General features: G+C 41.1%; 1 long non-coding RNA gene across 1 annotated transcript; it reads left to right on the forward strand.

The window, feature by feature from the left end:
* Window positions 1–13,620: 13,620 nt before the first annotated feature.
* Window positions 13,621–17,302, forward strand: LOC144292841 (uncharacterized). The gene is made up of 2 exons (XR_013360231.1): window positions 13,621–14,297; window positions 16,586–17,302. It is a non-coding gene; the product is annotated as an uncharacterized LOC144292841 (long non-coding RNA).
* Window positions 17,303–18,558: the final 1,256 nt, after the last annotated feature.

Consider the following 18,558-nt stretch of genomic DNA (forward strand, 5'->3'; position numbering starts at 1 on the left):
CTATCTCCATGGAGGACATACGACCTTGGCCGCAGGCTCAGTGGGCCTTAGCACCAATTTTATTTGGTAAATTCCTAATGACTCAGAATATAGCTTTTTTTCTGTATTGAATGATCGCTATGAAATAGGAAAGCCCACAGGGTTGGACTTCCCAGCCGTGACTATAGCTGATGGTAGGTCCCGAAGGGACTTTGCCTATCAATACATTCTCCAGAAACACTTAGTAGGGAGGATGCAGTGAGAGAACTTTTTTTCAAGGTAACTGTATTTAGTCTGTCTCCAAATCAAATACTGTATGTTTTTTTGTGTTTGCTTCTTAAAAAAATTGGGATAACCGAAGAGAAATCATAATATATAAAGTACAAATGTAGATGTTAGTTAAACAGAAACTGTTGTTTTCAGATACCAATTCGGTGTCAAGAGACCACATTTTGATTCTGAATCTGGCAGTGACTTGGTGTAAACTTCTATAGCAATTTCTTTGTCTGGAAAATGAGGATGGCACTCGATCTACTGCAGAGATTTCTTACAGGATTAAATGAGGTGGTGTGTGTGGTATGTGGTTAAACATTTTGGAAAGGTGAAATTCCAGGGCATAAAAGAGAATTGGATGGGAGGCAGACGTTCTGGGTTTTTCAAGCCTGTTGATTGTGTGACTTTGGGCACTCCTCTTTTCTGGATCTGTCCCCATATCTACAATATATGAAAAATGGCCTATGTAACCTATAAGTCATCTTGAAGCATTGACAACCTGTCTTTTGGGATGTTGACAACCTGTCTTTTGGGATGATGATGAACATTAGAGAAGTATTTACTGACAAGATAGCAAGGTTCCAAGCTACACCTGGATGTATGTCCAGGTATCTCTGACAGCCAGAAGGATTTTTGTCTTCATGCCCTGCAATGAGGTATCTTGCCAACGTGTAGATGTGGGCCTGGGCCAAGGTTGGATATTCATCTATCTCAACTTCTGTGTTTCTAAAAGTTCATCTCCTTTTAAGAACCTAACTTGATAGGTGAAAAGATGTTCAAGTTTTCTATTGCCTTAATTAATGTCACCTCTGTTGAAGCTTCGCATTGGCCCTAACGCCCCCAAATGAAATCCTAATAGTCTAGTGGGTTTCTTTTCTTCTAAATAAATAAATAAATAATAAAATAAAGTAACAACAACAACAACAACAACAACAACAAAAAAAACAGAGTACCTCTGTCTCTCAAAAGTTAGGGCTGTTGGATGCTTGGACACACGATTTAGACTTCAAAGGAAATTTAAGTTTTGTGCAGACAGAAAACAGATGGTTGACGGTGTGGCAGGGATAAAAAAAATCTATAAGGTTTTTTGAACAGATACAGATTGAGGAGAAAGTAAGGGATCTCAGGTGTCTATGAGGATTTAATAAGAGAGCTCCAAGTCCTCTTGCAGCAAGAGAACTTTCTAAAATATATTTTAGAAATACACAATTTACACGTTAAGATTTCTTTGTTTTTGGCAGCTACTTTAAAAGATTAGAATAAGGATTTTAATACTATAAAAAAATTTTAAAATACATGCTAACAACTATAACATGACCTTTTTAAAAAGGGGGTGGGGGGACCTTTCAAACATTTTCCCTCAGAATTTCTAAAGGCAGCTTCTAATTTGTCCAGAGTGTGGTCAATCCTAATAGGCACCAGCTGAGCTCCTTTTGAGCCATTCTGTTAAACGAGACCATTAAAGTTAATACCAGAAGACAGGAAGGCCCCATGTCAGGAGACTGAATGAACAATGAAAAATTATATACATTTTTTTCTCTTTCCCTCCATTTCTTTTCACTGTAGGAATTGTTCTCTCTGTCACTCTTAGCAGCTCTGGCCTAGAGGTACCCTGCAGCTACCCACTGCGATGAGCTCTGGGCCCCAGGAGAAAGGAGCCCCCTTATCAGTACTTGAGCCTCTGTAGGGATCCAGTCATGATCCTGGGTTCGGCAAGGCTCCACGTCCCGCAGCATGTCCTGCTCTGTCCCTCCTCCCACCTTCTCACCACCCCAGGCAGGTGGAGACCATTCAGGGGGCAGGTGGGTGACCCCCCCACTTCTGCAGTGTGTGTGGTCAGCAAGTGACCTGAGAAAAGAAGGATGGGGCAAATAGGCAGCCTCTTTTTCTTCTTCTTAAAAGTTGTCCAAAAGGTCAACCCTCAGTCTTTTGGTTTTGGTAGGTATTCTCTACCCTATCCCTGGCTTTTTAGTTGTCACTTCCTTCTTTTGAGCTCTTTGTCATCTATCGGAGAAGAGAATCAGTTCAGAAAGCCATATGGCCTTGGTAAGTCATTTTACCTCTCTTGTCTCCCTCCGCAGACTGAAGAAGTTGAATTAGATGATCTCCAAGGCTCCTTCTGACTTTAAAGACCAATGTTTCTAGTACCAGCGGGTAGAAGTAATCGGTGTGTTTATTAGACGAGTAGGTGAGGCGGACATTCTGTTCTTTGGGCAGTGGGATGCCTGCTTGTACTGTAAACTTCACTGGCAAAGTAACTCTTTAGAGGAAAAAAATCCCTTTCCTGGGAGGCATTTAAAGTTTTTTGTAGTGTTGGTGTATGTATGAGTATGTGTTATTTAGAGGTGGTTTCTTGTAACATCCCTGAGCGCGGGCAAGCAGGGATGATGTGGGCACAGCTGGCTGTCCATCCTGGTCAGCCCTGGGGGGCTCTGCAGCCAATGTCATTGGTCAGGGATAGACTTCTGAGTTTTAGGATCCTATAGATCTTTTACAGCTCTTTTTACTTCTTGCATATTTGCCATTTTTTTCTTGCATTGAGGCCTTTATTCAGGAGAATGGTAAGGGGAGGTGGTCAGCAGCTAAGTTATTTATTGATCTTTCTGGAAAGTTTTTGGTGACTAAAGGAAAAGATTGAGGACTCTCTTCCGGTTCTGGTTTCCGACACTTCCTTTGGTCCCGTTTTGGAAGCAGCTCACTTTGACTTCCTCTACATAAATTACCATATCAAGTGTAAACATTTTTATGCATGTATTTTTGCAAATGGGCACATGGGCATGTTGGCGTGTCTTTCAGAATGAGGTTCTTAAGGGGGTGGCATATGGCTGAGTGTTGTTGGCCATGCCTTCCTCAATTCTGACACTATCAGATTTAAATATTGTCTCCTTATACATTTCTTATAGTTCCTTTTTAAAAAGAGGGGGGAAATGGAGAAAAGGATAACATGGTGTGCTTTGGTTACAATGGAAGGAAGAGACACCTTTATCTTGTTCCCCATACAGTTTCACCTCAGTGGGGGAAAAAAAATGTGTGCGTGTCCTTAATTATTGCAGTCATATATAAATCAATTAAAATGATATTTTTAAAAAAGATTGTTATTTATTTATTTGAGAGAGAGAGAGAGAGCACGAGTAGGGTGAGGGGCAGAGGAAGAAGCAGGGAGTTGAGCAGGGAGCCCAATGAGGGCTCGATCCCAGGACCCCAGGATCATGACCTGAGCCAAAGGCAACCACTTAGCCAACTGAGCCACGCAGGGCGCCCCTAAAATGATAATCTTAAAACAATAACGTCGCACACATTATTAAGGTGATTTTGTGGATTCAGGGACACGGGGAAGACGCGAAACATAAAGGTTAAGACAGGATGTTCCAAGCAGTGTTCTCCCCCTCAGTACTGTGAAGGAATAGCCCCCGAGATAGTTTCAAGTGTCAGAGCTTGCAAAACCCTTGACTGTCTCCTTTTGTTTACATCGATTTTTGAGAGACTCCTATATACATGATCATTACTAGAAAAGCAAGTAGTTTGCAGACAGAATTGAAGCAAAAAGATAATCTTGGCTTATCTATTTCTCCTTCTGATTATTTCCTACAAAAGGACAAGAGAGACCTTTTACCCTGGTCTTTATGACTGAGCAGGACTTAAAATTTATGTCAGGTCAATTCCTAGTCTCTCCTCTCCTCACCCTCTAAAAAAATCCTCTTTATTTCTTACTCCTCAAAAACCCAGCTAATCCAGTTATCCCCTCCTCCGATGGATTGTAATCTTAACTAAATGAGTGAAGGAGAAGTGATTTCTTTTTCCCTCTGAGTTTCAATGAATTTGACTCTACAGAAAATTACCACCTTTGCATCTTGTGCAGATTGGACTGTGTAGACCTGTACTGAATAATTAGACAAAAGAAGCCCATTTAAAACTATGTGACTGTATTTAGGGTTTTGTGGCCCCTTGTCCCACTCCCTTTGCTCCCCAATGCACGCTGATTATGGAGGGAAAATATATATTCGAAATCCCACCATCTCTTTTACCCAGTGTGTATCAGTGTTTGATTTATCGTAACATCTCCAACAGGCAAATTAGAATCTGGCCGGGGCGTCTGGGTGGCTCAGTCAGTTAGGCACCTGACTCTTGATTTTGGCTCAGGTCACGAGCTCAGCGTCATGAGATCCAGCCCCAGGTGGGCTCCAAGCTGGGCATGGAGACTGCCTCAGGTTCTCTCTCTGCCTCTCCCCGGCCTCCCCAAGTGGGGCATGGCCTCGGAAGCGGGGCCTTCTTGTCAGTTTTGTAGGACTGACCGTGGCGTTCTGGTTACGTAGGAAAATGTCCTTACCCCTGAGATGCCCACAACGGGGCATTTAGGAGTAAAATGCCATGGTGTCTGTCATTTCCTTTCAAGCACCTCAGCAAAGAAAGAAAGACAAAGCAAATATGACTGTTAACTGTTAAATAGATAACGTGCATGGATGTGTGTTACACTCTTTACTTTTCTTTGCTTGAAAGTTTCCAAAACAAATTCTAAAAAAAAAAAAAAAAACAACTTGACATCCAATCTCCTAGTGTTAAAAAATACCACACATATTAATAAAATAAAACCTTGTTGAGATAATTATTTGTGTGTGCACCAGAGTGGACCACAGATTTGAAATGTTTCCAGACTGATAGACTGAACATTCTCAGGTGGCGCTTTAGTTCTTAAGGGTGTGGCCATTAATGCACAAACCAGTACAAAATGAAAGTCCGGGGCAAAAACATCACTTATTTTATTTTTTGAATGCATTCAGAAGTCTAGGATTAAAGCTAGAAGAAAGGCATGTGGCACACATTACAAACGAAGGTGTACTCCTTTTTATTGGCTTGAGCTAAATGCTAAGAAGTTTGGGGCACTGACCTCAGGACAATGTTCCTTGAAGAAGATCATAGAAGGGAAGGGGTTTGAGAGCCCTGGCTTCTGCGATAAGAACCTGAGAAGCAGTGAGAGGAGCCGATATGATGCTAGAAGCTAACTGAAAGTCCGAAGATAATGATACAAATCATGACAAGATAAGCTGTGCCAAGATTATTTCATTCTATTCTTGTTTGGAGTTACCAGGTTAACGCACTTCTTACAGATTCTTCTTTTGTCTTTTACATATGTTATTTAACTATGTTATCACGACAGTGGCTGAGTTGTACCCGAGTAACGTAACACTTTTTTGATGTGTTAGCATAGCACTTGTTGATAACAAAATGTGTGTGGTTTATTGATGTACTGCCATGAAGACGTAGGAAAAAAATATACCCCCAACAGTGAAGAAGTAGTTCTGTGTAGAACTCTAGTGCGGAGCCCAGCCTCAGCTGTGTCGACGTTATGCGCTTTGATTCTTTACTGTACACAAATGCATACTCAGATCTACTGTTATCACACTTAATATATCACACTGATTTGAAAATATTAATATTACCTGCACAACCCTTGCAAGCCCCAGTTTTCTTTATACAGGGAAGGAGATCTTTCCTCCTGAACCCGTATTTCTTTTTAAGTAAACACTACCTCCCAATGTGGGACTCAAACTCATGATTCTGAGATGAAGACTTGCGTGCTTTACTGACTGAGCCGGACAGGTGCCACTGTTTTTCTCAATAAATAAATATAAAGTGGGCTCCTGCTCAAGCATGGGGCCTCTGGTGAGAAATGCATCCCACCAGGTCATTGTCACCATCTGCAAAGACTTTCAACCTATACTCAATATGGAGGCAATTTTTTTTAAGATGTTAGGTATTTATTTGAGAAAGCGAGAGCGCGCAGGGGGAGCGGCAGAGGGCAAGAGAGAGACTCCAAAGCAGACTGTGTGCTCAGGGCAGACCCACCGCGGGGTCAACACCACGACCCTGGGATCCGACCTGGGCCGAAATCCAGAGAATGCGCTCAGCCCACAGAGCTCCCCCACCGGGTGCCCCAATGTGGGGGTGACTTTTAACAGACGGGAAGCCTCTGGAAAGCTCGCTCTTCCCAAAGCTGTTAGAGGTTGTTGGTTTACTGGTAGCAAAGCTTAGCCATGGGTTAGGAGGCGGACGCAGGCAAGTCCAGAATCCTTGATTGCTTGGAATTTGCCTTTCAGCAAGAAGAGTCCAGTTCAGTAGGTAAAGCCCCAGCCTGAGAAACACAAGAACATCGAAACACAAGTACATCGTTATTTGAAATCTTAAAATTTAAGTGTATCTGAAGTTAACACTGCATTCATAAATGGTATTTTTTTTTTTTTAAGGAAGCAGGTGCATTACTCCTAGGTCCCAGTCTTTCCACTAACTAGTGACCTAACTAGAGATGAAGATGTGTCTTCATCTGCAAACTGAGAGCTCTCCCATGAAATAACTGATGACATTTCCTCAAACTCTTTACTCTGTGCCAGGCACTGTTTTGAGTGCCTTACATTACATTTCTTTCATATTTTTTCCCCCAACAACACTATAAAGTGGATATTCTGGTTAGGCCTAACTTATCTGTTAGAAGACTGAGAGAATCAAGTGCTGGGTGATCAGAGAATTTTAGAGGTGGGAGGGTCCATGGAAATCATCAAGCAGAGGCAGTACATCAGGGGGTTGAGGGTGCAAGCCCTGTATCCAAAATGTGTGGTTTTCAGACTTGGATCCTTCACTCATTAGAAATAAACCTCAAGCAAATGACTTAAGCTGTGTTTGCCTCAATATGCTCATCTGTGAAATGGGGATGATAATATAATCCGCATTTTCCGGGTGTTCGGGTTAAACGTGCCGTGCTTAGAACAGTGCCTGTCGCCTAGAAAGCTCCCGGAATGCTATAGATGAGGGTGAGGACCGTAGGCCTGGGTAAGTGAACATTGGAGTTTTCTTACAAAAATGTGTTACAGTGTTATTAAGAGATTCCCCAGTTAGGTCCGGAAAAGTCTGCTGGTGGTAGTGATGGTTTTAATGAAAGAATGGAGTTAGCATTATCAGTGATACAGAACGGTTTCTTAGAGGAAGAAAAGTATTAGGGTTGAAGAAGCAAAGTGAAGAGGGGACCGTTAGCCCCGAAAGGCAGAAAAACGTGTGTTGTGTTGTAATTCAGCAAAAAGTTTACAGGCGTGCAGTGACAGCAGCAGCACGTACAGAAGTGAGGCCCCAGTTTGGGTGCTTCTGTGGAGTTATTCCAATTTCTCTGGATCATCGGAGACACATATAGAATGCTGGTGCTAAATGGGACCTTGGAGATTGTCCTGCACAACCCCCTCATTTTACATTTTGCAGTTTCTGTGAAGATAGAGTTTGGTGAAATTTAGCCAGCATCACAGTACAGTGAAACCAGGAAAAATTTTGGTGTGTTTAAAGAGGGATTTCAAGTAAGGAGGAAGAGACAGAGGGAGGGAGTTCCTTCCATTTGGAGTCATACCCAGCTAGGAAGGCAGGGTACAAAAGACTAGGATTTCCCCCCCTAATTAAAAGAGGGAGGAATAGAAGGGAGGAAGAAGGAGAAGAAGGGGGAGAGAGAGGATACTCTTAATTTTATGCCAGACAGTCTTAGATTGGATTTGTAGTTAATGTTTCAAACCCAGTGATAAGGAAAACTCTTATTTTATTATTCCTAAGAACTTGGTTTCCTAAAATGGAAAGGAAGTTTGGGAGAGAGTTTGGCAGTGTTGATTGTTCCAGCAAATGAATTAATCCATTTGCAGCTGGTGTTGAAACTGGGAAGTGGTTAACGTTAATCTCTTACTGTTTAGGATGAATAAATCTTGGCTTTCTAAAAAAAAAAAAAATCACTTTTCACTAAGTATATGCTTAGTGCTTTCTTTTAAATAACGGAGCGTCTCAATAGAAACTAATGAGTCAGATTAATTTGGCATGGAGTTCTGAGCAGGGGAGTGGGGCTGGAATCCTCTTTCTGAAGACTTGCAATGCTCTGCTGGGCTCCCTTTACAGTTCACAGAGCCAGGTGGGGCTGGAGGGAGTTTCTCTGAGGGGTTTAGAGGCTCCCCACTGTGCTTGCTCCCCAGTTACAATAGCAGGGGATTACTGAATGAGGACCAGTTCCTCTGATTACGTGGAGGAAAAGAAGCCAACAGCACCGAGGCTGAAGCAAGGAGAGGATTTTTATGACTATGAACCCATTTGTGTATTATTTTTTACAAAAAGCATTCACCTACCATATCAGTATTTTAGAAAGAGGCTTTTAGTTTGGGCTTTTTTTTTTAATTAAAAAGGAAAAATATTGCCATTGTTCCCGGCCATATTACTGTTTGCACTGTGGAGGGGTTTGGGGCTACTGGAGGTTCTCCATACTGTGCCCCTGCACCTTGCCCAACACCACAGCCCACCTCCATTGCTGGGAGAAAGGCTTCAGGGAAATGGGTAGAGCTGAAGCACGAATGCCCGATAGTCTAAGTCTTTTTTGCCTTTTGATTGGGCTCCCACATGATGACCTGCTGGTCTTGTCACATTGTGTGATGGAATCAAATTGGAGACCAAGAAACTGCATGATTACAGGCTTATCAGGAGCAGATGAGAAGGCGAAATGAGAGGCCCAAGTCAAGCGTTCAGTCTGGGTGGAGGCCCAGTAGGTCGAGCTGCTTCTGACCTAGAAATTGGTTGGACCCTGCGCAGTTCTCCGACCCTCAAAAGAAACCTCTGCTTTGCACCTGCACGATCATTCGGACCACAAAGGACATATTAAAAACAAACAAACGATGGCTTAGGAAGTCAAAGGTAGTCAAGAGGTGATGTAACAAAAAGGACCATTTTAGTGCTTGGGCATATGAGTTTTATAGGTTCCCTCTCGCTGGAAAGCATTAAGGCTAGGAGCTGGACACTTTCGGTGACGTGACTGGTGGCATCTGTGCTTAGCTTTCTTGCCCGTGGCTCTAACCCTCCATGCTCTCCAACCTTATTCATCCCTATGAGGACTCCAAATGGGATGTCCTGGTGAAGAACAGGAAACGGGGGGATCTGGTGAACGAAAGCCCACCAGTCCCTCGAGATGAGTGAACACTGGTCGTGTTTGGAGTATGGAGAGGTGGCATTAGCCGGACTGGTATATGTATCAAAACACAAAAACAAAATTAGAATGTGCCCTCGAATGTTGGGGAAAGGAAAGTCAGACAAATCTTCTTGGTCTGTTAAAAAAAAAAAAGAGCAAAGTGGGGCATAGCAGAGTCATGTAGAGGGAAGCATTACAAAATAGCTCTATGAAAAGAAATTTAGGGGAGAAATAGTATAATTAATACTCATTTTCCCCTTCTGGAATTGGAAATAGTAGATCCTTACATGCAGTTAAGGGAAAATGTAAAGATTCTGAAATTTTTCTAGGCAGAAGATAATTTTTCTTTGGAAAGAAGGAGTGTGAGTTAATGAATGTAAACTTGTATTAAAATGGGGAAAAATTATGAGCAGAAAGAGGGAGAGGGCGGAGCATGACAATTGTTTTTAAATATTCGGTCTAAGTCTTACTCTGTCTTAAAGTATTTACTGTTTCTTAGAGTATGTCATGTGTTAAATAACTCTTTTTTGGGAAATTGATTTGAAGCCAGAAAAGCCTTTGAAAATTACAAAGTTTAAGATTTGGACTTTTTTCTCTCACATATTTAGAAATTTAGCCTATAGAAACTACGTGTAAAACAGACATTATTATGTATTAGAAAACATATTAAAACGGATTAGGATAGTTAATGATATATATCAAGGAGTATTAAAATTATGGAGTCTTTAATAAGATCCACATGATATGTCAATAGCAGAATAAAGTGTGGGACAACTAAGTATAGGAAACTATTACCTTGTGATGGTTCTGTGGCAAAATTTTAGATTAAAATGAGGATGAAAAAAAAATAAATAAAATGAGGATGATATTTTAATTGGCAGCACTGATTTAATTTAATTATATTTAAACCTTGCTGTTTAAAATTAGGACTCAAAAAATTCAAATATACATCATCCTATTATGATTTTTTAGAGTGATCATAATCATTAACTTGTATCTTTTTTATTTCTATAGGAAATGTCAAGTTTTATCCTCTAAAGAACCTCAGAGACTTTTTTAAAGGTGAAACTTTTCATCTTTAGGTAAGGAAACGTTTTCTATTGTTTATCCATCTATTGAAAAGAGAACATTTCATTTAGAGGAAAGAAGTATCATGAACTTAAGCTTTGCCTATGCTAACTGATATAAGATATTATAAAGACGATAGCTGGGTTTTTAAGTTAAATAAAACAAACTAGTTGAAAATTTTTCACTAAAAAAAATTCATTTGCTGGGGGGGAAAAAGTCCCTTTTTTTGCATTTTCTAATAGACGGACATTATAATAGGATTCCCATCAGGATCTTTTCCAAGTATTTAAGATATAACAAAATGAAAATTATATTTTGCAAAATCTAGGGACACCTAGAATATCCCTAAACATAAATATGAACGTATGTGATAATAAAAAAATAGACTATTTTGATAAATGTGAAAGACTGGTCACTGCTTTAAAAGCAGGCCAGTGAAATAAAGTTATTTAAGGTTTGGGTGGTAACAAAGAAGCTTAAACTCTGGGATATACTCACATGCTAGGAAAATATTGCTTTGTAGGGTCAAAATGTAAATATAAACAATTTGTTTAATCAGGCAAGAGCCTTTCCTTTGTGTGTAACTTCTTTTCACTTTCTATTTGTGTCATACTGGTAACATATGAAAAGGGAAGACAGCTAACTTTTTAAGCATATTAAAATATTAGCAACTCACTCAATTTTTGGCAGTAATTCTATTAGTGCAGTTTACTTGCATGAACAGTATAAATCACATTTATGAAAATTAGATGTTTTAAAGCAGATAAACTAAAAATACAATTAAAACGTCTAAACAAAATTTAGAGATGCTTTGAAGTATTTTATGAAGTTAAAAGAACGAAAGAAGCAGTTAGAGAAATTATATATAGAATCTGTTGTAAAATATGCAAATCTGTACATTCTAGCCTTCTCACCAGTACCACATTTGGAAAAAGAAATAAATTGCAATGTTTGTCTTCTGTTAATTTATATTCTGGAGAGTAAACAAGACTTCTCCTGATTTTAAATACATGAAACAGCTACATATAAATATTTCTAAGAGACACAGTATAGAGGTTTCGGTTTTTAAGAAATACACGTAAAAATTCATGTGGTTAAACAGAATCTAAAAACTTTGAGAGAAAAGTACTAAATTTTTTATATGGATTTGAAAAATTCATTTCAAGAATAAATTTTTCTCCTTATAAAAACATTCATATTAATATCAAGCATATAGGTTAAGACTTACTTAAATTACTTAATTAGGATATATTAAACTTCTAAGTTATTTTTAAAAGAATAATTTTGGTAATCTGAAAAAGATTCTAACATTATTTCTAATGTACTCTTTAAATAAAGTCCTTTAATATGTCAGTTTTTAAATCTTATATTTTAAAAGATAAAAAATGGAAAAAAACAAACCTTGTAATAGAAAATATAATTTTATAGTACTGAGAAAAGAGTTGTAAGCATTTTATAAATATATGAAGAGATCAGTTTCATTTCTGACTTGTTTTTGAGACTTTCTTATGAATCGTATATTTTAACATCAGAAGAATAATATATAAAATATGCTTTATATTTTTATGGTCTAGCAGATATTTAAAAATAGAAAAAAATGCAACTTTGCCTAGCTAAATTCTAACCAAGATAAGATGTTGTTAAAATTAGAAAAATACAGAAGCTAAGATAGTATAATAAACTAAGATGTAAAATATATAAATACATATATATTTTATGTCTTGACATATAACATCTTAATTGTTAATGAAACCATATACAGTAACATGAATGAAAAAAGAAGAATGATGCAGAAGTATTTTCTTATTGTAGTTTACTAAATCAAAAAAAATTACTAATAAGCTAAATGTAATGTTAAGGGTCATGTTTAAATTTAAAATTAGATTTTGTTGAGTTTTGCTGAAGACGTATCTTTCCTAAAAGACTTTGGGGGTTTTTTGTGTGTGTGTGCTAGGATTTCTAAGTTTTGTGATTTGAAATCCATGATACATTTTGAGTGCCCTTTCAAACGGCAAAATGTTTCCGTGTTAAAATCAGACCTTATGTACATTTCATTTTATATTTTGGTAGGAGAAAAAAAGCAGGTACTGTAGGAGAATTCTAGTTTTGTTTTTCGTGCATGCATCAAATACCAAACAATTATTCTGTGTGTCACACGTCTGAGCAAGTTACAGTTTGTGTAAAGAGTATCTTACACATTTAACTTATATTGATGATACAGTGACCCCTAAATACGATTGTCATCTTTACTGAAATTATGGGCAGTGTATTTAAAAGAAGTGCATTTTAAAAACTTATTTTTAATTGAAACGAGGAACTTTAAAAGGGGTTCTCTCATCAGCAAAATGTGTGATTGTGCAGTTTTCTCAAAGAATGCACTCTGGGTTTTCTTTTCAAACTATATGAAACTGTCTTTTGGCTGATTGCTTGCTAGTTTTTAAGGTCAGAAAGGGATAAAGTAGGAGTGCAGGCTATTTCTGATTATTTTTCTATCAATCGAAAGGAAAAGGGAAAACAGTATATATTGGCACAACAGAGTTTTTCCTTTAAAAAAAAAGAACTTGAAATCGAAAAGATAGATTGCCCATGCCTTACGTTTCTTACTGGGACTTGTTTGGAGTTGCATACATTTTTTTGGGGGTGGGGGGAAGTTCATCTTAGGGAACGTGGAGTTAGAGACCACTGCAGCCAGCTGTAGGACTGCCCTCCTCTGTGGTTGGTGCCCAGAGTTTAGAAGCACAGGTTTTTGAGTTGGTAAGTGTTGAGAACCGGAATATCCGTGTTACCACAACCTAGGAAAATGCCAGAAAATTAAAAAGGTGAAGGGGCATGTTAACCGCGCCCCCCCTCCCAGTGTCTGGCCCCGCGGGGAGGGCTCCGGGGACCGCGCAGGGAAGCAGCCGGCCGCCGGGAACCCGGGGGGCAGCTGCGGCGGCTCGAGGGGGGCAGGAGGGCAGCGAGAGGGCACGAGCGCGCCGCGTGGCACAGAGGGCACGCCGGCCGGGCGCCGGGGCAGGGCGGTGCAGCAGCTGGGACCCCGCGGAGGGCAGCGGGGCTCACGGCCCGGCGCCCCCACAGGGTTCGCCGCGCGCCGCCCGGTGCACTCTGGGAGTTGTAGGCCGCGGGCATTGTGGGAATTGTAGGCCGCGGGCATTCTGGGAGCTGTCGTAAAAGCTCGCTCTTCGGGCGCGATGGCGGCCGCTGAGGCGGGAGTCGGGGTGCTGCGGCCGCGGCGGGCTCGGGGGGCTCTCGGTGCGGTCGGGAGGCCGCCCACAACCCCCGAGCTGCCGAGGGCCCGCCGTGCGGGGTGCGTTAGCGGCTGCATTGACGGCGGGGCCTGCGGGAGCGCGGCCTTCGCCCTGGAGACCCCGAGGGGCGCAGCGCCCAAGCGCCGGGGCGTGCGTGCTCGGCCGCGGTGTGGACCCCGCCCCGCCGCCTCCCCGGGGCGCCGGGGCTCTGCGCACCGAGGCCCCGCTCCCCCGTCCTGTTGGGGCCCGGGCGGTCGCTGTTCCCGCTGGGGTTGGGGGAGCGTGGCGGCCGGTGGCTGAGCCTAGTCCGCATGCTGCCCGGGGGGGAGGGGCGGGGGGCGCCGCACCTGCCCCGCACCTGCCCTGCACCTGCCCCGCACCTCCCTCGCGGGGGGGGACCTCGGGCACGGCCTCCTGCAGGACGCCGTCCGCTTGCACGTGTCCCTGAACTTTTGGGAGCCTCCGGAAGACTTCTTTTTTTTTTGCACGCGTTTGTAGAACAGTATTGTGTGCAAAAAGGAAAAAAAAATGCATTGAAAGCCAGCCCCACAAGCATAATGAGCTTTAGCCCTGGGGCAGGCCCTTCACCCCAGAGGTGCTCTGAGGTTGGTTGCGTCTGCTTGGCATGTTGGGACATTTGATGTGACTTGTTTTTTTTTCTCTTTTTTGCATGATCTCCACGCTTGAGTCCAGGGAACGCGGCGTACTGACGGGTCACGGCAGGAATCGGGACCTCAGGATGCGGCCGGCTGGCCCCGCAGGTCAGTGCCTGTCCTAACACCCTGCGCAAGCGCAGCATCCGAGCCGTGTGCTCTGACCGCCTGGTCGTGGTGTGTGACCTGGGGCCCAGCCACCCGGAGAAGCTGCTGCTTACACACCAGTCTCCCCCACCAATCCCCACCCTCCAAGTCGAATTGGCATCTGGAAAGTTTTTTCATTCAAGTTTGGTGAAACCGGGGATTTAAAATAAGGGACAGTGGTGTAAAGTGGTCTTGGAAATCATCCATCAACGGTTAGTTTTGCGGGCTGGCCGTGTGACAAAAGATTCCTAGAGTGGAAAAAAAAAAGTTGTTCTTTTTCTTGGTATTTCCAAGCCCGCAAAACCTGTTTCTCTGTCAGTTTGTTGGACTGCTTTCATAGATGATGTTTTGTGACCGGCTGAGTTTTCCTAACCCACCTTTTGTCTTGAGTTTGCTTAGTACTTGAGTATTTGGAAATTTAGTAATGGTAGAGAGGGTGACAAAGCTGGATGGGTTTCTTTCTGTTGAATGTGATTTTGGAAAACAGATTGATAGACTGATGCTGTTGGCTCGCTAGTCAGATCTCAGGAAAGTATTTCCTTCACCCTGACCTGCCCTCAGTGTATCGCAGAATATTAACTAACTTGCCAGTTGAAGAAGATTGAAAAAGGTACTTTAAGATGGTCTTTATTGTTCATATTTGTGGCTGTTTGCTGATGTAAAATGCGGGTGAGTTGGTTTTGTATCTTAGGAAGAGTGAATGGCTGGAACTTGTAGATTTATGGAATCATGAATCTTGTTGAAAAGCTCTCAAAACCAACGACAGCCACAATTTGCTTTAAAGAAGATGCATACAGGGACGCCTGGGTGACTCAACGGTTGAGCATCTGCCTTTGGCCCAGGGCGTGACCCTGGAGACCCGGGATGGAGTCCCACATCGGGCTCCCTGCACGGAGCCTGCTTCTCCCTCTGCCTCTTTCTCTCTCTCTCTCTCTCTCTGTGTGTCTTTCATGAATAAATAAATAAAATCTTAAAAAAAAAAAAAAAAGAAGATGCATACATTTTTAATGGCCAGATTATTTCTGTGACTCAGGTACTCAGCAGATGATTCATTTGAAGGTGATTGGTGAGTACATAGGAACTTGCTTTGGTAAGTTAGATACGTTTAGAAGTAAACGTATCTCTGTATTTTCAGAGAGCCCTTCTGGATGTTTGTGAGTAGCCACATCTCTAAAATGGTGAGATTTTACACCCAAGCATTTTCACATTTAGTGCCTGAGGCCGTTTTGTACTCTGCTTTCTACCTTCATCACTTGAATTCTTCTGCTGGTGTGAGGTGTCTTGAAATACACCAAAGTCAACTATACATTCAGAAAAAAAAATTGGTAAGATCCACTACCTTCTGGAGAAGATAATTACTAAGGTTGTGGCTATGTATTTGTTAAGTGTGTCAAAAGTGATCATTTTGAAACTTAGCCTGTGTGTGGTTTTGATGAAACTCCTTTCCATGAATTGTAGAACCAAAGTGTAACTGGTAACATTTGCTTTTTTTTTTTTTTTTTTAAAGTAGGCTCCACACCCAATGTGGGGCTTAAAGTCATGACCTGAAGATCAAGAATCATACATTCTACTGACTGAGACAGCCAGGCACCCTACTGGAAATATTCTTGACACACGTGTTATAAATGAAAGCCTTTGGGTTTTTTTAGTTTTGGGTGGGTTGGTTGTTTGTTTTGTTGTTGTTGTTAAGATTTAATTTATTTATTCATGAGAGACAGAGAGAGAGGTAGAGGGAGAAGCAGGCTCCCAGCAGACCAGGGAACCCGATGTGGGACTCAGTCCCAGGACCCTGGGATCATGACCTGAGCTGAAGGCAGATGCTTAGCTGACTAAAACTAAGCCACACAGGCGTCCTGAAAGCCTTTAGTTCTGGTGTTCATTCAAAAATAAATACAAATTTACTTCCAAATAATACAGTGTGGAAGATAACAAAAAATTAAGTTTTTTATTCAAATTTTAACCAAAATTTGGAAACACTTGGGAGGAAGGGTTGAGCAGGAATATCTGTTTGAGGGTTTTACACAAGTCCTTTCTAATTTTGGTTCCCTGTACCATACTCTTCACATTGCTGAAAACACATTTCTTAATTAATGTGTTTCTGCATCTGTGAACATTTGTGAGTGATAAAACCACTTAGAAGACAGCAAACCACCCACTCAGAATTTGGCCCTTATTTTTCATTTATGTTATTTGAAGTGGAAGACTTGCTGATCATGTTTTGTGCACTGGTTTATGTATTTTGTTTACAGATAGCAGTACCCTCAGACATGGAGTGCATCTCCACCCACTCACTCCACCTTTCTGGAGGACAAGTTGCCTGAAAGAGGAAGAGTTTTTGAATTTTTTCATGCCTTTCAATGAATGTTATTTTCTGCTTCTTCTTACATTATCTCCGCTTTGCTGGGCCTTGTATCTTGAAGACAATTTATTAGTCATAGGATTTTTACAGGCAAGGCACAACATTACCAATGGTTACGTCAGAAGGTTATATCTAGATTTAAAAATATTGCTTCATTTCCTGTTGGAAATAAAACATTATCATATGAGTATATTCCAACTCTTAAAGGATTTTGTCTATATCTTAAAACCTCAAGAGACCTTAAGAGGTGATTTTGCTTTGTCCTCTGCCTTCCTTATTTTTCATTTTGTTCAGCTTTCTCCTTCACTGTGTTTTTGTGGCTCCAGAACTTAAATGACATTTTTATTTATTTTGGATTTTTTCCCAAATTATTTGCTTCAACTTTTAAAAACCATTTCCCCCACTAAAATATCCATAATATTCACTCAAAATATCCATGCTTCAAGAAGTCAAGAAGAATATCCTTGAAAAAAAAAAAAGAGGAGTCTCAGCAGAGAGAGAAGATTATAGTATATATGTGTGTGTGAAACAAAATAAAAGTTTGGGACTCAAAATGCAATAACCACAATAAAACCCTAAATTCCTTGGAAGTGCTCAATTGCAGAATGGAGATAATGAAGAAAAGAGTCAACCAACTTGAAGCTAGAGCAACAGAAATTATCCAATCTGATGAATAGAGAGGAAAACGATAGAAAAAAATAAATGAACAGAGCCACTGGGACAATATCACAAGATCTCTATTCATTTTACCAGAATCACGATAGAAAAAAATAAATGAACAGAGCCACTGGGACAATATCACAAGATCTCTATTCATTTTACCAGAATCACGAAAGGAGAAGAATGCAGAAAACATCTGAAGAAACAGCAGCAGAAAACATCCCAGTTTTGGTGAAAGATAGACACTTAACAATTTCAAGAAGGTCAATGAATCTCAGCATATATTCAAAGAAATCCATACCAGACAAACCAAAATCAAACTGCTGAAAAATATTTTAATGAAGCATTCTTGCCATATTAACATTTTTACAAGATTTGAGAGAGAGAGCATGCACAAGCAGGGGGAGGAGCAGAGGAAGACAGAGTCTCAAGCAGACCTGACCCCCCCCCCCCACGCCCCAGCACAGAGCCCAATGCAGAGCCTGACTTGGGGTTGGATCCCACGATCCTGAGATCACACCTTGAGCTGAAATCAAGAGTTGGGCGCTAACCTGAGCCACTCAGGTGCCCCTTGTCATATTACATTTCTACAACTAAATGCTATACGTGCTGTATTTCTATATTCTGGGGAAAAATGAGTTAATGACTTACTAAGTGCTGGAATGTGGCCTGCAAAAAAATCTAAGGTGTATGTCTTTAGTCTCTTTCTGTTATCAACAGTCTTTATTTAATGAAGAGATGCAGGATTTGTCATTTTCAGACAAGTTTTTTTTTTTAAGTTTTATTTATTTATGATAGTCACACAGAGAGAGAGAGAGAGAGAGAGAGGCAGAGACACAGGCAGAGGGAGAAGCAGGCTCCATGCACCGGGAGCCCGATGTGGGATTTGATCCCGGGTCTCCAGGATCGTGCCCTGGGCCAAAGGCAGGCGCTAAACCGCTGCGCCACCCAGGGATCCCCTCAGACAAGTTTTAATTGAAGACAGTATTACTTTTTGCCTGACACTCATGACATACGTATTTTTGAAATTTGTATTAAGACCATATAAGAAGAAATGTTTTAATTCATGTGAAAGAATAGAAGAGAGCAGTTGTGTATGTTTACTAATCTAAAAAATTATTTTAAAACTCCTTTCATGTATTTTAACTTAAATCCCTGTTTCTGGATTTAACATTTTTAAAGATGTGGGATTTGGGGGTCTTT

The sequence above is a fragment of the Canis aureus genome, chromosome 21, assembly GCF_053574225.1.
Source record: "Canis aureus isolate CA01 chromosome 21, VMU_Caureus_v.1.0, whole genome shotgun sequence".
NCBI lineage: Eukaryota > Metazoa > Chordata > Mammalia > Carnivora > Canidae > Canis > Canis aureus.